Below are 26328 nucleotides of genomic sequence, written 5' to 3'. Positions count from 1 at the left end.
CGCACTGCTCGACCTGGTCTTCCATTGGACTAGCCATGGTCGAGCCAAGCAAATGCGATGAGGCAATGTGATCGCCTACCGCATTTGCTCTCTCGACCGGTGCAACAAGAAGCCTCTCTCCGACCCTGAGGGAAGGAACTGGTTTGGGGTGCGATTTCAGCACTTTGGCTACTTTCCAGAATGGCCTGGAGCGGTCGTCCAAACTTTGGACTAAGCGTCCGAAATTTTCATTCCGGAGTGAGACCATCCTGGAAGCAATTTGCCTATTCAGATCGGTCACCTCGAGCCTAATGTCCAGATCCCTGGTCCTCTGGAACTGGCGTCTACGCACATTCCGCAGTCTAATTAGCAGCCGGATATGGGAATCAATAGCAAGGAACTTACCCCTCACAGGAACACGTCGCACACACGCCTCGTCGGCCACGTTTATGGCTCGTTGGAGACCCTCCAACGCCTGGTCGATGTTTTCCACGCTGTCGAGCGGCGGCGCCTCATCGATGTTGTTGTCCACCATTCGAGCAAAGCGCTCCCAGTCGACATGATGGTAATCTTTCCGCAGACAGCTGGCAGGAGCAACACCGATCCCCACCTCAGCAACGACAGGTTGGTGGTCTGAGCTCAGATCGTTGTGGGCCACTGGTTTGGAGAACTCGATGTTGGCCAGGAAGAAGTCCAGGGTTGAAGGGTTCCCCGCTGGGGAGATGAAAGTCGGCTCATCCGGAAACTGCACCGTATAAAACCCATGCTGCGAGGTTCGAAGAGTTGACGACCGTTCTGATTCTGCCGATAATTTCGCCAAGCCTCGTGCCGAGCATTTAGGTCTCCCCCAACGACGAAGCGGGAGTTGGTCCTGGTGATGGTTGCCAGGTCGTTCTTGAACTGCATTGCTGTACCGTTGCTGATACTACACTGGCGAGGACAGTAGACGACGATGAACCGGATGAACCCGGTAGCTGATTTGACCTCCACACTAAGGGCTTCGATGATGGCGGTGTGGATGTGCGGCAAGATGTTGTATTTCATCCCTTTTCTAACGACGATCGCTATACCACCCCCCCTGGAGTTGGTGCGATCGAGACGGATGATGTTGTGATCCGGCAGCCAAAAACTGTCGCCGGACTTCAGGTGGGTCTCTGTGAGTAGACCCACGTCGATGTTGTACTTGCGGCGAAAGTCAGCAAGCTCAATGTTTTTTGCTCTAACAGAGCAAGCGTTCCAGGTGACGATGGAGATGGGTTTAGGATCCATATTGGATAATAAATTTACCGAGCACATGGATTTGCTCGGGCTTGTTGCGACACGCACGAAGGGCATTGGTCATGCTGCTAAAAATTTCTAGCAGCTCATCCGCAGAGTACTTCTCGGACTCAGCGCTCGGTGGTGTTGTTGTGGGTGGACGCCAGTAGCCAGGGGGGGGGAGGCGACCGTTGACCGGCTGACCCGCCGGATGGTGAGTGTGGAAGGTCAAGTTGCGTACGCGTACTTGGTTGCCCTGCTTGCTGGGATGAACGCAGAGGAGGAAAATCTTCCGCCCTGAAGACCGGTGGTTTGTCTTTCTTCCTGCTCGGCTGGTTGGTTGACGACGCCTGCTTGCGGATATGTTTGAAGCTCTCCCTTTTCGGGCACTGTCGATCAGAGCTCTGGTGATCACCGCCACAGTTAGCACACTTAAACTGTACCGCACCAGCATCGTCCACAGGGCAATCCGACGTAGAGTGGTCCTTGGCGCAGATGTTGCAACGCGGTTTGATGTTGCAGTTCCGGGTACCGTGACCGAAGTTGAGGCACCTCTGACACTGTGTAACGTCTCGACGGCCTCCTCGATAGGGCTCCCAACGGATGATAATGGAGAACAAAGAGCGGATGGCTCGCAAAGCGCTCAGTGTAACTGTCCTTTTTGGGAAATGAACCAGAAAGAGGCAGTCCAGGTATTTCCTTTCATTTTCATTCCTGCGTTTGATCGGATAGACAGCAATTGGGGCCAATTTGTACCGATCCTTGATTTCGGCACCGATCAGCTTGGGGTCAAAACCTGGCAAGCCTCTGATAACCACCTTGAATGGCTTTTCCCCAGGAATGTCGTGGGTGAAAAACTCAGATTTAGAATTTTTCAAAAACTTCGTGGCCTTCTCAAAATCCACCTTCGTGTGGAGCATAACCTCGTACCGATGCCGCATAACTTATATTCAGCTGCTACGCCCAGCGATGCAAAGTCGCTAATGAGCTTGTTGAGAGGAACGTTTTTCACTACCAGCGGGGGAAGCTTCACTTTCACCGTATTGGGGCTGGCAGAATCCGGAACATCAGTCGGCCCGCCAAAATCTTCAACGTCGCTAGCGTTTGTCACCGTGTCGCAGTCAGCCACACTTTTCGAAGTGCAACTGCTTCCGCCTGGTTTCTTATTTTTACTGCCTACTTCAGCAGCAGAGTTTTGTTTCGCAGGGCTCGAGCCTGCTCTTCTCTTTTTCTTTGACATCACACAGCGATGCAAGCGACGAACTGTCGCACAAAACGGAATAAAATTTTTAACTAACCCGGCTTTTCAGAAATAGAACTGTACTTCTCAACAGTCTGAGAGCGAATGACTGATTCAGCTTCGGCTGAAACAGGCTCTTATATAGGCCAAATAGCATGTTTTCAATTGCAAGGTATATGATTCTGTCGACCGTGCTAGGGAAGCAATCATATAACGACCAATCAGAGGACGTAATTTTCGTTTAAACTAGGCTTGACAATTATCAATAGTACAATAGTTTGCATAATCAATCAACAATTTTCTACATTTGGGTGGATGCGTGTATAATTTTCCAAATAATTGCTGCAAAAATCAAGGAAATCGGTTGAAAACAAACCGATTTATGAGCATTTAAAAAGGGACATATTTCGTCCCCTTTTCGTTAATAGTTTTCCTATTTACATCCCTATGTGGTAGGCTAAAGAAAAACGTAGTTCTACGTCAAAAAAACATGCTCCTGAAGGTCGAAAAAAAAAAACATCGTCAATTAGGTTGGGACTCCCAAAAATGCTTCTAAATGGTCAAAAATTAATGTTTCAAATTACGCCAGCAGGTAAAATTCAGAACTCGTCAACACTTTGGCAAAAAATAGACTTCGGCCAATTCAAGAGAAATTTTCCCGACAAAAATTGTCATAAAATATAATAGTATAATTTCTTTATTCAATTTAATTCAACTAACAATAGTCTGATTAAATGTTGTGCTGCCAAAATTAAATACTATAATGTATTCAGCCCTAGGGTTGTATGAAATGGTGACGTGGGACTAAACACTGTAGTTAGGGGATTTTTTGTTACAAAAAATACAGAGCCTGCAGACAGAATCAAGGTGTTTGCTCAGCGACTGTACTTATTTTTATTTTCAGCCTCCCCTGGAAATCAATTTTTTAAATATATTCAACAACACTCGAAAGAATATCGTATATATTTGGCGATATCAGTATTAGCCTGTAGTATTTTTTGTGCAAACAACATTTATTTGACAAGGCACAAGCATATCATTCTTGTTGAAAAAGCGCCAAGAATTTCTCGTAATGCGTCGAAGTCAGATTTAACTATATATCCTCTAAAACCAAATCCAATAATACTTACTTTATTATAATAAATGGTTTTGTCTTATTTAACTCTGATTAAATCAAATCTATAATATGGCTCTTACTTTCAAAATAATATAGAAGCCCTTACAAAGGTTCATTAATTGGCAAACATAAGAAGATATGTCTAAAAAAATTATTAACGAGTTCCAGCAAAGAACCGTAACAATCAACAATTCCATTTTTGTTTTTTTGCTTGACAATTTTTTTCATTTACTTACAACTACATTCGCTGTATTACGAAGACTGCTAATATACATACGTTAATTATAGTGAAGCTATGAATAATAATATATCATCTAACAATTTTGAAATGTAAAAAGAGATTCTAATGAATCTTAGTAAATAAACCAAAAATTCACAAGCATTCGCAGGCTCTTACTCTTCTATAAATGTGTATATGTGAAATTTACTCTTTCGATACTATACGGTCACGATTATTTAGTGAATATCGAAGATAGAATTGAACAAATATCTGTTGCAAAAATTTACAATTCTTGTTGAATAGTTTATGGTAATCATATTTATGAGATAAACTTTCAATCACCATCAACAGCATCAATGCAGTTTTTCCTCAAATGCACACGAATAGTACCACTGCAAAACGAATAGTATCGCTGCAGTATGAATAGAAGTGTACCGCTGAAATGTACAAATAGTACCGCTGCAATCATAGACGACGAGTGACCTGCGGTTCTTTACTCCACTGGTACTGGTACTGCTTTCACCGGCATGTTTTCTTTCAAGACATCAGTTTTTATTACGTTCTGACAGCAGGTTTAGGAATTGTTCAAGAATGGGGATTGTTTCAAACTTTTCGGAAAACTTTTACCTTCAAGACATCATTTTAGTCTAAGCTCATGGAAGCCAAAATAAATTGACCTTTTGGGACGGGGAGACTCTGTCAATTTTTATATCGATATCGATACAGAGAGTAACACGGGGAACGGACGGTGTCCATTCACGTCGTCTGTGCTAGGAATGCTCGCATGTAATTGGTTCATTGTTCGCGTATGTTTCCCTGAAACTTTTTATCAATTTTCACCGTTGAGCAGTAAAATAACAATGATAACTAGCGTGTTATAAAATTGTTACACATTTTATCCATCCAACGACATATTGGTTATTGTTATCCATCATGTGGTTATGCTGTTATTAACGTTTGAAATCTGACGCAACATTTGCCAGTTTCATTTCCAATTTTACAGAATGCATCCCAGTATAGTAAACAAAGACGTAGTCCCACGTCAAAAGGGGACGTATTTTTGTTTCAACATAAGAGATGGTTCCTCGAATTCGAACAAGTTTTCCACAACAGCGAGGTTACGACTACAGACAATCTATGAAAGTTTCGCCCGGAATTTTAACAGAGACAGCGTTCTTCGAGATTCCCTTTCGTTGTTGATAATCTTGGCGATAAATTCTGTTTGTTGAAATTTCTTTTGTCGTTCCATTGTTCCAAAGCCGAGTAGACGGTAGCGAACTGTTTTTTGAAATGTATTTCATCATTTAATAACAAGTTATTATTAAATAAAGAAATGTTGAAAAAATTCGCACTTTTTATGGAAACCTTGCGCTTTAATAGGAAAATTCTTAATTTGCCAAACGAATTTTTACGTAAAAACATCCTTGGAATTCTTTAGACTTTAATAACCAACCTAAACTTGAATTCAACGACTAAGCGTTGATCTGGACAGACAAGAAATAGTTTCTAGAGCAGTTTTTTACAGCTTAGTGCTAAGATGATAATAACTAAATTTCTGTAAATTTGGTTACTAAGAATATCAATGATCTTTGTGAAAAAAATACTAATCCCTACTATATTTTTAATTGATTGGTGATAGTCATATTCATCGGTCAGATTTTCCCTTATTCTTTATGGAATTGAAATAAGAAAAGGTCGAAGGATGTAATATGGGATGGATGATCAGGATTTGTTTGGGTTGTATAAGTTGTCACTTTTTCTAGTTGATTACTTCGGCAGTGTTTCAAGAGGTCTCCATTTGGCAGTAGCATGGCTTCTTGGCTTCCTAAGTGGACTGATTCTTCTGAAGGCGACAACCGTCTGATAGGAGCGCTTTATTTACATTCTTCTATTGTCAGTATATTAAATTCAGTAAATCAATCAAACTCGATCGTATTCATATATTCATAACAAAGTAAACCCTACTAAGTACATTGTCAATATTGTCGCCAAAATTAAATTTTCAGCTTCGCATGTTCCTAGCACTGCTACCGTGCAGACTAAAAATGCCTCTTTAGATCGCTGAAACGTATTCAACCAAAGCAAAATAATCTGTCGTTTTATTCGTTTTGTGCTTGTTTGTAACAACAACAATCAACAACGTTTTAGTTTACTCAGAAGCCGAGTACCGAACAAAAAGCCACCGCTAGGCCTAATGAAGGTATTAGCATATTTCACGGAAATCAGCACACAACTAACTAACGATGTCAATAGTAGTTAATTACCATCGGTGATCTCAGCATGCAAATTCGAGAGAGCACAAAAAAAGTAGTTGGGAACTATGCTGGTTAAATAAAGAGATTTGTTGTAAATCAATATACATTTTGTTTTTCGTTTCGATGATCAACATCAATCAAAAACATGGATTTGTTGTATTAATTGAAGAACGAACCAGGATTTGATCGTTTTTATGACAGTTCTACACTGAAATAATCTCACCTATTCATATTATATGGGAGTGTTATAAATTTGCACTATTAGAACTTCCAATCAAAACGATGTGATCGAAAATATTTCATGCATTCTTCTGATAGACTCACATTACTACCAAGCTTTTAAAATAGATAAGAAAATCCTTTAAAAACTAAAGAACAAATAATCCATTAGACTCATTGGAAATGCCATAATTTATATCTTGGCATGTAATAACAATTTCATAGGAAAATCTCATGCATTTCGTGTTATTATCCTATAGGAATAACTTCACTAAAGGGACTGTTTCTTTCATATGATATGTACATGAAAAAAAATCGAAGTGTTTTTTTTTATGAAGGATATAAGAATTTATTATGAAAATAATATTTATTTTAAGAAATTGTTGACCGTTAAACGGCAATCCTATAAATTAAAGCAAAAATGAATTACGTCGGTCAGTGGCAGTCACAACTTTCGAGAGATTTCACTACCGACTTCCTGACAAATGATTAATAAAAAAGAAATTACCGGTTCAACGTTGGCCACTTGATCCGAGTTCCAATGGTCTGGTCGTTGTTTGCCCTACGAATATATAAAAGCCAATTTCTTCGGTGTGATCTATAGTTGTGAATATCTATGTAAGTTTAAACTCAAATGAAGTAACGAAAAATAACTTACCCATTGGAGATAAGGAAATATCCTTCCAATCGCTCAATAAGACGCCGTCTTTTCGTGGTGTAGCCATTTTGAATAACAATCTGGATTATTCGATACCAAATCCAAACGTCAAAACAAAACTTCACAAGTTAAACTGACAAAGTCACGGCGACGTGTGTTTTTTAATGGATTTATCAATAAGATTTATATGTTGGTTTCGATACATGACGGTTTTATATACCTACTTTATGAAATGTATTCTGCAATATTGCCTGTAAATTTAACTTTTTACGGCACATGTTAGACGTAAATGAATTTCAAATAAAATGGATGTGAAAATCCGATAATTATTATTTCATTTTGCGATTCATTGAAATTATTGTATCACATTTAATTTACAAATGGATTTCCAATGGAATCATTTAAAATAAGAGATCTTTTGGTACGTTCAATTCATTGGACAAATTGAATAGAGAATATATGTCGACTTGTTTCAGTGTTGGTCACGGTATGATTTTTAACAGCGGTATCGCTAATTAGTGCAATCAACGTCCGAGCGAATCTCAAGATGAGTAAGCGTAAATATTATTCCTCTAAGTTTACATCTCACTGAACCATCCAATATTATAAATATGAATACACGCGCGAGTTGACAATTCGTTTGTGGCGGTGAAACTTGATCTGCAAAGAGAAGATCGTTATGTGAATCCAGAGTGGGAATTAGCGCCGTTACACAGTTGAGCGATTTCGCACTCACTTAAATGACTCCTCGTGTGGCACTTGCCATAACGAGATCAAAGGAGATATTTATCAAGCAAATTGGTACAGTTAAGGGTGTGAAGAAAGTTATTTGTTGAATTTGAACGTGAGAAACATGCTAATAATTTTATTACCCTTATTTTACTCCAGTGGAGACTCAAAAGTATTCAATCTAAAAGTCGTAAAATGGTTTCTGACCTACTGACAAAGAACAAAGCTGAACGGAAAGCTTTTCGTCGAATTATTCTACCTTCACTGCAATTTGAATTCAACCTGTGCGCCAAACTTTTTTGTAATTCTGCCGGCGAAACAAGATCAAGAACCCATCGGCGGTTCGTGTCATCCAAACAACAGACCGGTAAATCGTCATCACGTTTGTGCTCCAGCTCGAAAGAACCCATCAATTCCATCTATCAAGAACTTACGGCTCAAACGATCTCCTCAACCCACTCTGTTGGAATCGCGGACGCGTAGTCTGAAGTCACGTAGATCGCAAACCTGGCTGAGCAGCTGACTGTCGATTCTCTAGAATTGTCCCGTAACTCACGCTAAATTGCATAGCAATATTAGCATAAATGAATTTCATGTAAATTAAGGTCTAGACCAGGATTAAAGTCCGATTCAGAACCGGTAAAATGTAAGCAATATTTTATTCGGTTTTCCTTTTCATTAGCTTCATGTCCAAAAAAAATCAAAAAACTTAATCGGACCTAATGACGACAGGATTTTTTTTTTTCACCCAACAGTAGGAAGCGAATATCGCGCACGTTTGTTTGCCCACTGACACCTGGTGACGATAGTAAATCAGCAGTTTAAAGTAATGACAAACATGCGATGCTTACGGAAATTATTAACGCCTCTGCCGTCTGCCGGCACGTTTGACGTCAGCTGAGGCGAGATTGCGTGTTTAAACGCAAGAATGGATTTGTGGACGCTTTCGAAAATTCTAACATTTGTTTTGGAAATGTTCCTTAAATAATTTACGAGGAAGTAAAATTCCGTCGATGCAAAGATCGGTTGTTAAAGAAAAAAGTCATAGAACGGGTTATTCCATTCTAATATTATCTTCTCAGACAGGACTAAAAAAGTATTATTGTTCTTGATTATCCGTCTGGTTGAATCAGAAGATATTTACACGCGAGATCGAAATATGAAATTCGGATATAGAATATGCAAATGTTTCAAGGATGCTTTTCTCAACTTATACTTTATAAGCCAAAGGTTGAGAAAAAAAACAGCAAAATTCAGTGAATTTATAACAGTTTTACTTTTCACACTTTCAGCACGATGCACTTGAAAAAGATGTCACTGCACTAATAATACAACTTCCAGCAGATATCAGACTGCAAACAGACCAGAACAAACATACAATTGAACGGGAACCTTTATATATAAATATTACCTCGGTCGGTAAGCCCATAAAATCGATTTTCATTCGCCCTTTGGCGCAGTTTCAACTTTCAGTTGTCTGTATATAGTCTAGGAAAATCATTTGCTTCCGATATACCGGCTTGAGGTGCTCAATTACATACCATCGCGGCGATGAATTACCACTAATCACATGTGAAACGAGGTCAGACCAACCTTAAACTTCTAGGAAAAAACGTAATGTTTGAACAAACAACGCATTTGCGTTTTGGTCAGTATAGATCCCATAAATTGATTCAACCTTGGGACTACTATTTTACTTGGTTGCTTTGCTGTCCGAAAAAATATCGTCATTGGACCGATGCCAGAACCTACCGAACGTTTGAACTGGTTCTAAACCTAGAATTCGCGGATAAATCTATTTTTAGCTTATCTGCACCGATTTTTACTGCTGTCGTGGTTGATGTGAAATTTAATATAAAATTTAAAGCAGGGATATTTTTAGTCTCCTCACTACAGAATTGATTTATAGCTTCGTTATGATCACAACAAGTATTAATCCGATTAAAAGAGGAAAAATATTCTCTTCGTTGTCCAAAAGTTTCCGTTCCAGAAAGTAACGTTTTGTGTTGATGAAGAGATAGTAGAAGAATGTTTGATCTAACTTCGATCTGTTTTTGTAAATTTTGCGTGAACTAACAATCGACATCGATAATATTAGAATAATTATTATAAACAGTGAACAGTGACATGGTGTGGAAGTTGTGCCCTTTTCAAATGCATACCATGTTACTACTTCTAAACGAATTCGGACCACCAAATCGAATGGTGAGGGTTGCCCCAAACGGGTTCGAGTCGGGTTTCGGGTAACGCCAAAAAATATTTTTCGGGTTCGGGTCGGGTACGGGTAATTTAAAAACCAAGGCTTCGGGTTCGGGTCGGGAACGGGTTTGAAAAATTCTCAACTGGTCGGGTTCGGGTCGGGTACGGGTAGTTCGATTTTCGTGCATTATGAGAATTTAATTATTACCTTTTCAAGCCTAGGTGTTTTAGCATAGTCTTGGTCTGGAAGGGAGAAACGGATACGAAGCTGTGAGAAAGTCAAATGAATCAGAATGAGTTGTCAACTTGAACCAGGAGAAAAAAACATTTTTTAGTAGCAGGTATTGTAATAACTTAAAGGTATCGCCTTGCTTGATAAAATATTCAACGCAAGCATTTTTTTGTATTCAGTGTGGTTACCCAAAACATTCTGGTTTATTTTTACGTAAAATAATAAATTTCATAAACTTTCAGTAATAACCCTGCCAGCGAATTTCGATTATTAAGCTTGCGCTTTCTGGATTTACGGTGCAAGCCGGTTTTCTTTTGAAATTTGAGGAACTGCTTAATTGCTTCTGTTTTATGTAGCGACAATTTTGTAGTTGCACCGGCAACGTCATCACTGTGGAAGGATGATTGCATTTTACTTGACCGTGGACTTATTCGAAAAATACTTATCATGATAACATACATACACGCAATAAAATTAATAATATTTTCTGAAACATAATGTTTCTGTTCTTGGTAAGATACGAGTTTTAAAAGTTTGCCGATTTTTTGACGTGGGACTACGTCTTTGTTTACTATATTGGGATGCATTCTGTAAAATTGGAAATGAAACTGGCAAATGTTGCGTCAGATTTCAAACGTTAATAACAGCATAACCACATGATGGATAACAATAACCAATATGTTGTTGGATAGATAAAATGTATAACAATTTTTTAATATGCTAGTTATCACTCTAATTTCATTGCTAAGCGGTAAAATTGATAAAATGTTTCAATAAAAAATTTACGCGAATAATGAACCAATTACATGCGAGCATTCCTAGCACAGACGACGTGAATGGACACCATCCGTTCCATGTGATATTCTCTGTATCAATATCGAAACAAAAATTGACAGAGTCTCCCCGTCCCAATAGGTCAATTTATGTTTGCTTCTATGAACGTAGACTAATTTGATGTCTCGAAGGTAAAGGTTTTTCGAAAAGTTTGAAACAACCCCCTTTTCTTGAACAATTTTTAAACCTGCTTTCAGAATCTAATAAAAACTGTTGTCTTGAAAGAAAACATGCCGGTAAAAGCAGCAGTACTAGTGGAGTAGAGAACCGCAGGTCTCTCATTGTCTATGATTGTAGCGGTACTCTTCTATTCGTACTGCAGCGGTACTATTCGGATTGCAGTGGTACACTTTTGTTCGTACATTTCTATACGTGTGCGGTGTGCAATCGAGGAAAAACTGCAATGCTGCTGTTAATGGTGATTGAAAGTTGATCTCTTAAATATGATTACCATCAAATTACTCAACAAGAACTGTAAATTTTTGCAACGGATATTTATTTAATTTTATCTTCGATATTCACTCAATAATCGTGACCGGATAGTATCGAAAGAGTAAATTCCTAAATATATACATTTATAGAAGAGTAAGAACTTGCGAATGGTTGTGAATTTTTTGTTTACTCACTAAGATTTATTTAGAATCTCTTTTTACATTTCAAAATTGTTAGATGATATATTATTATTCTAAGCTTTTCCATAATAAACGTATATTAGCTGTCTTCGTAATACAGCGAATGCAGTTGTAGGCAAATGAAAAAAAAATCAAGCAAAAAACTAAAATGTTATTGTGGATTGCTACGAGTTTTTGCTGCAACTTGTTAATAATTATGTTTAAAATATCTTCTTATGTTTGCCGGGTTAATTAGTAGGTTAATTAATCCTTTGTAAGGACTTCCATATTATTTTGAAAGTAAGATCCATTTTATAGATTCCCGATCAGTCAAAAATATCAGGATTATAACAAACCTTGATATATTGTTACGCACTTTTTGCATCAACTTGTGTTCTAAACTTGGTCTCGTTAATAGTTAAAATATCAAAATTTCTATCAAAATCACTTACTGATTATTACAAATTATAGCAAGTTTTGTAAGATTTTTGGCAGAAAAAGATCAGAATTAGTTAGAATGTACACTATTTTGTCAACTGAATAACAAATTCTGTTATAAATATGCTTTAGAAAAACACACTTTTGAACATTCAAGTGTATGATAACAGAATTTGATATAATTCTGTACTTTTTATCATTCTGGCATATCAAGAATATTGCAGGCTTTGTTATTTCTATCAAGTTCAGATATATTTATGATATCCGTTTGTTATAATCGTTTGATCGAGTTTGTTTAATTCAGAGTTAAATAAGACAAAACCATTCATTATGATAACGTAAGTATTATTGGATTTGGTTGTTGAGGATATAGAGTTAACTCTGACTTTGACGCATTACGAGAAATTCTTGGTGCTTCTTCAACAAGCACGATATGCTTGTGCCTTGTCAAATACATGTTGTTTGCACAAAAAAATGTTACAGGCATAATATCGTCAGATATAAACGATATTCTTTCGAGTGTTGTTGAATATATTTCAAAAATTGATTTCCAGGGGAGGCAGAAAAAAATACGTACAGTCGCTGAGCAAACACATTGGTTCTGGCTGCAGACTCTGTATATTTTGTAACAAAAAAACCCCTAATTACAGTGTTTAGTCCCACGTCACCATTTCATACAACCCTAGGGCTGTATACCTTGTAATATTTAAGGCATTTTTGTGGTTAAAACGTGTATGTGGAATACCTCCTCCGTAATTATTACACGGGTATCAAAAACACTGTCGTTTGGTAACAATTTCGAACTATACACTTCATCACGGTTGAATGTTGATTTTCGTTTCACAAAATAGTGAGGTATAAAATTGTAAAATTATTGCAACTCTGCGTAAGTCTGCGAAATCGTGTCAAATAAATGTGTGAACAAAAAAAAATTAGCGTAAATATATAAACTTAAAAATCCGAAGAAACTAACTAGAAAAATCTGTGTTTTACAGACAAATTTGCACATTTAGTATTCCTGATGTTACTAAAAACATATTCGAGTCATGCTCGGGTTACAGCAGGAAGATAGTTACACGCTATCAAAAAACGACAAATGTCCGTTTCGACCAATTTTTAGTGTAGTATTCGTTTCTTCCTCCCAGGTCTTGGTTTGCACTACGATCAAGGATGCCGTATGTACAGAAATATCTGTGTTATACCAAATTTTAGATTCCAGGTTGCTACGATGTGCACATAAACACGTCGTTTATTTTAAACTCTACCAGACATGCATCTCTCATCATTCTCCGTGTTGTTCTAGTAGGGTAAATTAATATATAGTGGATCCCTTCCCTATACTAGACCACCCGCCAGATTAATTCATTGTATGTGAAAACTCGAGTGATTTTCAGAAAACTTCCATCTGGAAACATATTGTCCAGCTAGTCTGCATCACAAACACAAATTAATAAAATAAAGGGGTCCACTATAGGTTAATTTATCCTGATCTTCTAGTTGTTCCGATCTGGTTCATTATAAAGTTATTATGAATCTTTCAAAAAAATTCTATTGAATTTTTTTTGATCTCTCGAAAACAAAATAAAAATTTTCCAGCATTTTATATGAATCATACGTATACATACAAAATAAATAATTGAAATCCTTGATCAATTTTAATATGAGGTAACTAACACGAAAAATGGAACCCAAATTCTCCGTACAAAGTTGTGAATAGATATTTTGCTGCGTGATAAATATGGTCAAATTTTTCAACATCAGACGAGCGGACGTTTATATGCGAGGTAGCCAGTTATTTTGAAAAAAAAAAAATAATAAAAAAAATCCAGGACGGGTCGGGTACGGTTCGGGTACCGGCAATTTCGGGGTATTTTTTTCGGGTACGGGTCGGGTACGGGTATTTTAAACAAACCCGACTTTGGGTTCGGGTCGGGCACGGGTTTGAAAATTCTCGATAAATCGGGTACGGGTCGGGTACGGGTAACAAATTTCCCATACCCGACCATCTCTACTGTACAGCTATAGCATGTTTGGTCAAGCTATGAAATGTAATGAATAACTATGAATAACGTAATGAAATTATATAAAAGGCAAATCGACAATTCGCAATTGCCCTCGAAATAACATCGGAGTTTAGCGACCGTGTACTATACTCTGGTGGGACTGTTCTTGAAATTAATTCTTTAGGGTCTTTTTTCATCCACATCGCAATACATAATATGGGCAACACGACCCTATACACTCTATGTCAGTCAGCTTAAACAACGTAGCAGCTCATATTTGAGCTTTAACGTGTCAATAACTTCATGCAACTTCTCCGTAGACGATAATCCTGGTGTTTTGTGTTTTGGTTATCAACATTTGCAATAGCCTTAAGACATTTCATCATTAAGACAACCAGTGTGTGAGATGATTTTAACAATAACATTTTGATTTGAGAAATGTTTTTTTGCGTTTCTAAAGTTTACAATTCTGAGCTCAATCAAGGAACATTTTCTCTTTGGGTCTTCTCTGGTCTACTTAATTTGGAATTATTTTTTGACCTTCAGAGCGTTTTTTTTTTTTTGTAATTCCAAACTCAATTTGGGCTTATCTTTACTCTGATGTGTTCACTTTTATGATGATGAGCTCATCCCTCATTTAATCTCTACTGGTCCAGTTAAGGATTTTATTTTTTGAACCTCTATGGACTTCAATAACATTTATGGGCATTTGAGCTAAATTGAAAATTACATTTTTCGACCTTTTATAACCTTCAGAAGCGTTTTGTTTGCAATTCTGAGTTCAATTTGGGATTTTTTTTAATATTTTTTGACAACTCAAAGTTAAATTTTCGATTATTTTCTTTGTTAGTCTCTTCTTTGAAAACAGTTTTTCGTTATTCCGAGGCATTTTCCTTTTTTGACATTTAGAAAGTGACAGTTGATTTTGATAAAAAATATAAATTATGAGAATATTGAGGAGAGAAATAAGTTGAAAGAGAGTAATCTAAAACAATGACTGTTATGCAACAAAACGGGATTAAAAAAATGATTTGGCGCGCTTACGTCAGTCACTCAGAATTTGGGTTGTGATGTAGTAGGGGTATGAGTGCGAAGAATATATGGTCGGCATGCGACCAGACCGAACCTAGCGCCAAAAACTTTATTTCGAGTAATCGGCGATCAAAGTTTAACCACCCCGTATGTTTCCTGCAAACTGCTGTAAAGCAATTTGGTTATAATACCATTATAAACTGTTCAAATGATTTCGTTTTATAATGAAAGATAGATTATCAAATTTACCATACACTGGTATTAAAAACTCAATTTAAAAAAAAATGGCGCTTGGTTCGGTCTGGTCGCACACCGACCACATAATATAAGAGAACAACATAAAAAATTATGTGTTTTCTTGCTATTATTAGCGATTCCGCTTACCGAGCAACGCACGTGCTATTCAAATAAAGCGTTGCACAGTTCAGTCAATGGTCAATTCGAGAACAACATTCGAAAGGTTATTCATCGAATGACATTTCACATTGACTATTTCGTCTCCTCGAAAAAAGTCCTTATGCAAAATCCGGAGCAAAATGTCGATTTTGCCCCAATTCCCCTACAATACTAAAATCGGTTTATCTGCTGACATTTTACGTAGATCAGACACCTACCATTCGATTTCTGAGACTTTTTTACTCAAAATAAGATATAATTTGACTACCACTTTAAGATATTAGCGAATTACCATTAATGCTAAAAAATAATCGATATGATTTTGCTTTGTGAAAAATATACTAAAACTATGCCAAACCCGGTTTCGTAGAATCACCGTTTTGTGCTCAGTTTTTGTCCGGTTTAAGCTCTGTTTTTTTTTTTTTTCAAAAGATGGGTACAAAGATGCTAAAATGTGGACAAACTCTTAGAATTTTGATATTTGGCCTCAAAACAAAATGGCGTCGAAAAAACTACAAAAATTATCGGTTTCTCAAATATTCAAAATGGCCCCTTAAGTTGAAATATGTTTAAACTCGGAAAAATTCAGTTCTGTATAAAAATACACAAAAAAAATATATTTAAAAGCCAAGGCAGAAAAAAAAGTCAATTTTTGTTGCACTGTGTTATTTTTCTCCTGTTTTTTTTTTTTTTTTTGGTGGATTAGGTTGAAGTAGAATATCTTTAATAAAATCAATCTAGCAACAGACTTAATTCCGGATGGTCATTAGTTTCTGCCCACGAACAGAGACTTTAGTATCACAAGTCCTTGGCAATTGACTGAAATCGGACTTGCAGAAGTCGCGCCTTAAGGCGGTCGAAGTTTCATTTTTCTGAGCGATGAAAAAGGAAAGCAAGAAATTTCCGATTTTTGAACATTTGTTTTGACACCAAATATATCAAAAATGAACGAAACTTCGAAATCTTGTACTGTCTCTGAAAAAAAAATTGTTCTAAATATCGACTTTCCTGGGAGTCTGGAAGTTTTCGAAAGTTTGAAAGGCTCTATCAGAAAGTCGCTTTTGCCCAAAACAAATTTTTGAGACATCTTGCAGTTTTATGCATTTTCACGAAATTTTGTTTAAACATTTAATTAAAAAGTTGATGTGCGTTTTGATCGCATTAAGGTTCCTTATCCCGAAGATCGATTGAGCTGGAAATTTGCTCGATTTGGAGTTTTTTCGGGAGGACAATGCTTTTAGGACTAACTGCTAAACGAAATTCGTTGGTCAAGTTTTGTCACCCCATAAAAACAGTAATGCCGAACCCTAATCTAGAAAAATGAAATTAAGATCAAAGGCTTCTATCTAAACTCCAAAACCAAGAGGGACTACGTTACTGATTTGTGATAGTTTTCTATTTTGGCCTTCAGAAGCTTTTTTCGCAATTATAAGCTTATAGTTCAGATCTTATTGTCTTATTCGGTTTCTTTTGTGGCCTTAAAAAGAGCCTTTTTTGCGGCATCTACAAGCTTTTTCGCAATTTGTATCACAATTTGGAATCTATTTTTTATATCCTTTGTTCGCGATTCTGAACTTAAATCGCAATTATTTTCTCACTGGGTCGTTTCTGGTTTAATGCGAGATTATTTTCTGTTTTTTAACTTTTTCTGGCCTTTAAGAGCGATTTTTGGAAGTCAACCTAATTTTTGGCTTTCGGAGTTCTGAGACATTTCTGAGTTCAATTCAGTATTATTTTCTTCAGAAGAGGTGTTTCGCAATTGAGCCGTTGAGAGCAAAAGTGGTACATGTGCCATTGAGTAAATTTTTCAGGAGACGCGATTAACGAAAACAATCAAATAGTAAATTATTTTCAACAATTTTTCCCAACGTAACTGCACTAAATCATTGCTGGAAAGGATTCACAAGACGGTACATGAAAGCATAACGAGTTCTGGTTGTGAAACTTACACAAATTTTGATGGAAAACCATGTACCACTTTTTTTCTATGGGAAAAATAATGACAACCAGAAAACGTTGAGAGCAAAAGTGGTACATGTCCAATGTAAGCATGGAGGATGCATTATAACTCTCTAATCTTAGGACATAGAACATTCATGTCTTCAGCGCAGTTGTCCAAGTGATTGAGTACCTACTATAGAATGATGATCTGTTTGTTAAAGGATTCTGTCTCATCCGGGCGCTAGTGTATATATATTTGATAACAGCATACGAGTTTATACTGAAATAGGCGTAATGATTTCTGTTACAAAATTGTACACTAGCGCCACTTAGTGAGAAAATTCCAAAGCAGACAGATCTTCATCTAAAAGTACTCAATCACTTTACCAACTTTGCTGAAGACATGATTGTTTTACATCCTACGATCCTCGACTTACAATTCATCTAATATGCACAGACTGGACATGTACCACTTTTGCTCTCAACGAAATGGTAATTATGTTAATTACCAAAACTGTTTTGGCTATAACTTCGGTTCAGGTTATCAGATTTCGGATTTTCTTGGATATTCTAGTACATTATTGCGTTCTGCATCAATTTATTCAAAAAACCCAAAAAGTGTTAAAATGGCACATGTACAACTTTTGCTCTCAATGGCTCAATTGTAACAAACCGACGAGAAATATGTAAAAGGGTTAAAAATGTTACAATTACTTTGGTTAGGATGCAAAGCAATCCAATAAAAAGATAAAAATTAGGTACTCTGAGGAAAGATCATGAAGCTTCTACCATCGACTCTCATCAGAAAATATGGTTACGATGAAGGTTTAGACATTAGCCTGTATTCAATAAATTGAAGATAGAATGGGCGATTGATACTGCCAATAATGCCGACCGAAAAGCGCGATAAAACATTTCAATTTGAATTTAAGTTTGCTGAATAGCAATTTTCTAATCGAAACAAGCAAATCTTCAATAGATGGGTTTCATTTGTTGGTAGGAAAAATCGAGAGCGCTAAAGACACAAAGCCTTTTTATTCATTTTTCTAGACATTGAAGGTTCATTGGATCGCCTTCTAAAGGCCTGAAAAGGCCAAAACAGAAAATGATCACAAACTGAGCTCAGAATGGCCGAAATCGCCTTCTAAAGGCCAGAAAAGGCCAGAAAAGAAATTGATCTCAAATTAAGCTCAGAATGGCCGAAACCGCCTTCTGAAAGCCAGAAAAGGCCAAAAAAGGAAATGATACTAAATTAAGCTCAGAATGGCCGGAATTTCATCATTTATTGCAAAAGTTTATGATAAACTCAACTGAGTTAGGTTATCCGCAAAAGCTTACAAAATTCGGGACTTTTACTAACAAGATACGGGGAATTATCAGAAGTATTCCACCGGATATCTGACATACGTTTCGATATTCGTAGTGCAGCGGGGTTTAGTAATCTTTTTTGCCGACAGCTCTAAACCACTATTTTAAGAGCCAGTTTTGGTTCGAAGAGATTTTGTTGTCACGAAAAACTTTGCTGAAGACACTTGTTTTCTAACTTCTTTTGTTTTCGAGATTTAACGTTTCATATCAGCCTAACACTTAAAATTCGATTTTTTTTGTTCAGTACATATTTCAATATCATTGAAACACACATCTTTGCAGAAGACACAAAAATGATAGCTTCTATACAAACCAAGTTATGGCCAAGAAATAAGCTCACAATTGTAAACTTTTTAATTAACTCTTTACGCTAGTGGCTCTGCAAAATCTAACTTTCCAGTCTGGGACATTAGGGGAATGGTGTCTTCACCAAAGTTATAGATAATGTCATCACAGAGAGCTTTCCCAAAGACGTTTCTCTTATAACTCCTGTTGTTTTGGAGATATCGCGTTGCATATTAGACTAGTCTCCGAAAATATTTTTTTTTATTAAGAAAATGCAGAATTTAAAAGGCAACAATGTTCGGCATATATTTGTATATCCCCCAAATACACAACTTTGTAGAAGACACAAAAAAGATAGCTTCTACACAAACCGAGTTATTGGCAAAAAAATGCAAAAATATGTCAATTTGAACTGCACATCAGAGAACGTTTCAAACAATTCCATAGAGTGACTATAACATTATTTTATCGTACTAATTTATTGCAGTTCTTGGTTGGGATACTCGTGCAATCTAAATTAGACATCAGCTCAACAATAGTTATATGACCAATACACTTAGACTAAGGCTAACCTTACCAAACAGTCCCAAGCCGACGTGTGCGCGTACATAAAAGTCGTTCCCACTTCACTCGGTCCATGACTGCAGTTCGCCAGCTCCGTAGTCTGCGCAGGGTCCGTAGGTCGTCTTCCACAACTTGCCAGCTGTGAACCTTTCCGTCCTGTCTCTGACATATTCATTTTAAGAACTATCTTTACCGGGCTGTCGTCCTACACCCTAACGAATCCTTACGAAATGACCAGCACTACGCAACCTGCCAATTTTCGCGGCGTGGACGATAGATGGCTCCCCATGCAGCTCCCAACACCTCGAAGTCAACAAGGGCATGTAAGTTCTCCACAAGCATAGTCCACATCCATAACCGTTAAGGACTATCAATCTAATCAGCGTCCGGCGGCGAATTCTACTCGGTCGGAGCATCCTCCGGAGACGAAAGCAGTCGTGATTTTTCGGCCCCCATACCACGGGAGACTCCAAAGCTCACGAACCTTTTTTATTAGACTCGGCCTGCAGGCTATCTGACCCGATTGACGGCTTGCTCTCCTACCTGAGGCTTCATGTCCATCGCAGACAGGTATCGTCGAGTCTTCTCTAATGTGGGCAGTGCACGTTGATGATGCTGTAGCTGAAGAACCGGTCCTTTCAACTTACACATCCTCGCGTTGATCAGGGGCTACCCCACCAAACCTAAGCGCATCTTGCCCAATACTATAAAACCGGCTCCCAACTCGCTGGCTGTGCCAGAATTCTGGTTGAAAATAGCCACCCGGTGAACGCTTTTCCATACCTTCTGTTCTGTCCAGCAAAGTTTCTGCAGCGCTACGACTTCAAAGATACGCTCATCGTGGATTATCCTATAGCATTCCGGAAAGCAGGACAATTTGCAGGTTCATACAGGTAACATGTTGGGCCTTCCCCAACACCATGTCTCACTGGAGGATCATCGTGTCGGCTCTAGGGATGTACGATACTTTGTCGATACCGTGAACATCGATACTGTTCTTTCGACATATCAAGCAATTTACTAGCATCGATATATCATCGAACGATATTCTTGGCTTTCGATATTTAAAAATATCGGATGAATTTATGCGAAGACAAGCAAAAACTGAGACGGACATTTTTTACCTTCGTCGACACACAAATCTTGACAGTCTTTGCGAAGTTTCGTTTGTCGTTTGCCGAGTGGGCATACTTTAAGTTTCGCTGCTCTATGGTAGCAAGGGTAACCGCGGATTGATGCGACAATTTTCGAAGCCTCCAAAAAAAACTCTGCAAGTTTTTAAGCTGGATTTTCCCTTGACTCCTAGAGTGAATGACTAAACATCAACAACTCAAACTCGGAAAAAAGTGAAACAATCCTAAAGTATAATGTTCTTACATTTATTGCTTACATACTTACCAATTTCGCCAAGAACTTGGTCTTCTAAATGCAGTTGATGATTAGGTTTATGTTTAGAAAAACAACAATCGTAGTTTCCGTAATAAAGATACGAATTTAGCGCTGCACTTTCAATCACACTCTTCTGTAATAAATCAGCTGTAACTTTTAAACTAATCAAATCTCGCGTAATTTTTCAAAGGGACCTAAGTAACAATGACAGATTCTCTCATCTCTCACTTTGTTTCGTTAATTACGTCGTCATTATCAGTGCGTCTTGAACTGTCCTACAGATCAGACGTTTTTTCGGTTGCTTGTGGACTGGTCTTTGACTGCCGATAGCTTCAAAGTTTGTGTTTTGTCAGTGTGTCTTTTAAAGACTACCTGAAAGTTATTTCCCATCAGTATTTCTCAAGACTACCTACTTTTGAATTTAACATTTGTTTTAAATTTTTTCGTATCACCTGAAATGGCTGGACGGAAAAAGAAACCTCGCATCGCTGCGGGGAGGAAAAGAGAGGCATCTCTTTCTGACACTTCGAGTGTCTGTAGTGACAATCCTTTTGATATTTTGCCTGAGCAAGAAGCTGGTGAAATGGAAGTTATTAATAATGAAACTATACAAAATATAAAATCTTTAAAAAAGGAGAAAGTTCCACCTATTGTGGTAACTATTTCTTCTGAATTTAATATATTCAAAAAGGAACTTTCAACGTTTGTTTCTGACGTTAAAGTTACCTATCAAATTGGCCGTAGAGGTGAATGCCGCTTATTAGCCGACTCAGTAAAGGGTCGTGATCGTCTTGTTCAGTATTTAACTGACAAGATGTACAAATTTTTTACATACGACATCAAGAACGCCAAGCCGTTCAAGGTTGTCTTGAAAGGTCTCACCAACGATCAAACCGTTGATGAGATCAAACTTACTTTAACAGAATTACTTGGCATAGCCCCTACCCAAGTAATTCTAATGAAACAAAAATCACGAGGCGAAAACAGTCAGAGAACTGGAATTTCCCTTGTTAATTATTTAATTCATTTTAACCGCAATGAGGTTAACAACTTAAATTTTTTTGAAAAAGCACTTGCTTTGTATAATGTGCGTGTAAAGTGGGAAATTTATAGGAAGTATGGCGGAGGTGAAAAGCATATCACCCAATGCCGTACTTGCCAACGTTATGACCATGGTTCCAAATTCTGTAACATGGACCAAAAATGTCTTAATTGTGGAGACTCTTCTCACAAAAAGGACACATGTCCTGTGAAAGAGAGTAAAAATTTTCGCTGTGCGAATTGTAACGGCAACCATATGTCAAATTTTTATCAATGCCCAGTCCGCTTAGTAATTGTTAAGGCAAGGCAATCAATTTCTCAATTAAAACCAACTTCAAAACAAAATTCTTCAAGCGTACCAGTGACGCATAGTACTCCTTTGCATACCCGTTTAACTTATGCACAGGTTACAGGTAGTTCGAACATTATACCGCCTAGTGTTGGTAGTTCGAAAATGACCGTTAATATGGGTAAGCAAAACACGCTAGAAAATAATTCTACACCTATCACTCCAGCTAATATTGCTGCCGAAAATATTTTTTCTAATGTCAACTGCCTGGGGCCTATTACGGCAGGTAAACTTTCTTTTTTGCAACAGGCAATGTTCGATCTTATGAACGCCATGTTGCAGGCAAAATCAATGTTTGAAGCCATTCAAATAGGCACAAATTTTACTATTAAAATTGTTTCTAATTTAAAATTTAGCAATGATTTTAAATAAAACAATTAAAATATTAAATTGGAATGCTCGCTCATTGAAGGCCAATGAGAATGAGCTTTTTAATTTTTTAACAGTAAATAATGTGCATATTGCAATTATTACTGAAACATTTTTGAAACCTAACATAAAATTAAAATATGATCCCAATTACGTGGTTGATAGATATGATAGGATTCAGGGTTCCGGCGGTGGAGTTGCAATTGTTATTCATCGCCGAATCAAACATCGTGCTCTTCCCCATCTTGAGACGAAAGTTATTGAAACTTTGGGAATTGAAGTTCAAACTGAACTTGGGATTTTATTTATTGCCGCAGCATATTTACCATTTCAATGCACACGCGAGCTCAAAAATTATTTTAAAGGTGATTTACAAAAACTCACTCGGAATCGTTCGAAATTTTTCATAATCGGCGATTTTAACGCTAAACATCGTTCATGGAATAATTCTCAAAGTAATTCCAATGGCAAAATTTTATTCAATGATTGTTCTTCAGGATACTATTCTATTTTGTCTCCGAATAGTCCTACATGCTTTTCTTCTGTAAGAAACCCTTCAACAATTGATTTGGTGCTAACAGATCAAAGTCATGTATGTAGTGATTTGATCACACATGCTGACTTTGATTCTGACCATCTTCCAATAACTTTTTCTTTATCACATGAATCAGTTTTAAACCCTATGAGCTCTGTTTATAATTATAACAAGGCTAATTGGGAAGGATACAAAACTCATATTGAAAGAAATTTCAATAATGAGCTTGATTTGCAAAACGAAGTGAATATTGATTCCGCTTTGGAAGCATTAAAATATGCAATTGCTGATGCCAGGAATTATTCTGTTTCAAAGGCTCAAATGAAATTTGATTCACCAATAATTGACGAAAATCTTCAACTTCTAATTCGTTTGAAAAATGTCCGCAGACGTCAATATCAACGTTCTCGTGACCCTGTTTTTAAAACTATTTATAAAGATTTACAGAAAGAGATTGAACATAGATTTACTCTTCTGAGAAATCAAAATTTTGAGACTAAAGTTGAAAAATTTAACCCTATTCAAAACCATTTTGGAAGCTGTCGAAGATTCTTAAGAAACCATCAAAGCCTATTCCAGTTTTGAAAGATGGTGAACGTTTTCTTGTATCCAATGAACAAAAGGCTCGAAGACTTGCTCAGCAGTTTGACAATGTTCATAACTCAAATTTGAATTTTGTGAGTCCAATTGAAAATGAAGTCACACGTCAATTTGATTTAATTTCTTCCCAGAATTTTTTACCTGCAGAAATAATTGAAACTAACTTGAATGAGATTAAATCAAATATTAAAAATTTCAAAAATATGAAAGCACCTGGTGACGATGGAATCTTTAATATACTAATCAAACATCTCCCTGAGAGCACAATGGAATTTTTAGTGAAAATTTTCAATTGCTGCTTCAAAATTGCATATTTTCCCAAATTATGGAAAAATGCAAAAATTACTCCAATTTTAAAACCGGATAAGAACCCAGCTGAAGTTTCAAGTTATCGACCAATCAGTTTGCTTTCTTCAATAAGTAAACTGTTTGAGAGAATTATTCTTAACAGAATGATGTCACACATCAACGAAAATTCAATTTTTGCAAATGAACAGTTTGGATTTCGACATGGGCATTCCACAACTCATCAATTGCTCAGAGTTACTAATATGATACGAGCTAACAAATCTGAAGGTTATTCCACTGGAGCTGCTCTTTTAGACATAGAAAAAGCATTCGACAGTGTTTGGCATAAAGGTTTGATTGCGAAATTGCAAACTTTTAATTTTCCAATTTTCCTAATCAAAATTTTAAAAAATTATTTTACTGATCGAACTCTGCAGGTTGTCTATCAGAATTCAAAATCTGATAGATTTCCTGTCAGAGCAGGTGTACCTCAAGGTTCAGTCTTGGGTCCAGTCCTGTACAACATATTCACTTCAGATCTTCCTGATTTGCCTCCAGGATGCACAAAGTCATTGTTCTGCGATGACACAAGCATTTCCGTAAAAGGAAAAAGTCTTCGTGTCATATGCAGTCGATTGCAGAAAAGTTTAGATATTTTTTCTTCCTACTTGCAAAAGTGGAAAATCTCTCCCAATGCTTCTAAAACTCAAATGATAATTTTTCCGCATAAGCCTAGGGCTTCTTTCCTCAAGCCAAACAATAATCACGTTGGCAAGATGAATGGGGTTATTTTAAGTTGGTCCGACAAGGTTAAGTACTTGGGACTAATTTATGATAAAAAACTTATTTTCAAAGAGCACATTGAGAGTATACAAGCCAAGTGCATCAAATATACGAGATGTTTATATCCTCTCATTAACAGGAATTCTAAACTTTGTTTAAAGAACAAACTTTTGATTTACAAACAAATTTTTAGACCAGCAATGCTTTATGCTGTACCGATCTGGTCAAGTTGCTGTTCGACAAGGAAGAAAACGCTCCAAAGGATTCAGAATAAAATTCTGAAAATGATTTTGAAGCGTCCTCCTTGGTTTGGTACACTCGAATTACATAGACTTACTGGTGTTGAACCATTAGAAGCTATGTCAAATAAAATTATTAACAATTTTTGACAAAAATCGTTGCAATCCTCAATTGCTACGATAAGCTCTCTTTATAGCCAATAAGTTAGCAATTAAGTTAGTTGTAAGTTTACTTCCCCTTTTCTGAAAAGTAGGTTTAAATCCCTACGAATGATAAGTCCTAATTGCGAAAGCAAACAAATCCTAACAATTAAAATTACAAATTTCTAACAGTGTTGAGAAGTCACCATTTGTGATTGGACACACATACTCATCATTTACTAATATTTATCATAAATACTTAAGCTACTAACAAATCCCCCCTTTTTTTAAAAAAAAAACGTCGTCATTATATATATATCTTCTAAGCTTTCTTCCCCTCAATCGAGTGATGGTAATACTGTCTTGCTTACTATGCATTGAGTGTAATGAAATATGAAAAAAAAAACATTATTCTTGATCAAAGAGAACGTAAACAAAGAGAGTCTCTCAATGTTAGATAGGTCGCTTTGAAAAATTACGCGAGAAATCTTTCGTAATTATTTCCACGGAGGGGACTGACAAATTTAGATATTGATCGGTGTTATGTGTTGAATGATTGAAATTATCTTCCGTCGAACAATCAAATGTCGATCGGTAGCTTTGGCCCGTTTTTGTTTTGATTGCAACTTGCTTGCAAGCCAAGCTGTCAATTTCACAGTGTCGTTCATTTTCTTCGTTTCTCACTTCACCCGTTTCGATATTACGATAATATCGAAGTATCGATACTTTTTCGACAATATGTTTGCTAATTTTTGCAAGGAAATGTGCTACGAGATATAACATTGTGTTGTGACTGGACATGTACCACTTTTGCTCTCAACGAAATGATGATAATGTTAATTACCAAAAATTGTGTTGGCTATAACTTTGGTTTAGGTTATCAGATCTCGGTTTTTCTTGGAAATTCTAGTACATTATTGCGTTCTGCATCAATTTATGCAAAAAAACCCAAAAAGTGTGAAAATGGCACATGTACCACTTTTGCTCTCAACGGCTCAATTGTAAGCTTTATAATAA

The sequence above is a fragment of the Wyeomyia smithii genome, chromosome 3, assembly GCF_029784165.1.
Source record: "Wyeomyia smithii strain HCP4-BCI-WySm-NY-G18 chromosome 3, ASM2978416v1, whole genome shotgun sequence".
NCBI lineage: Eukaryota > Metazoa > Arthropoda > Insecta > Diptera > Culicidae > Wyeomyia > Wyeomyia smithii.
This window is presented reverse-complemented; position numbering follows the sequence as displayed.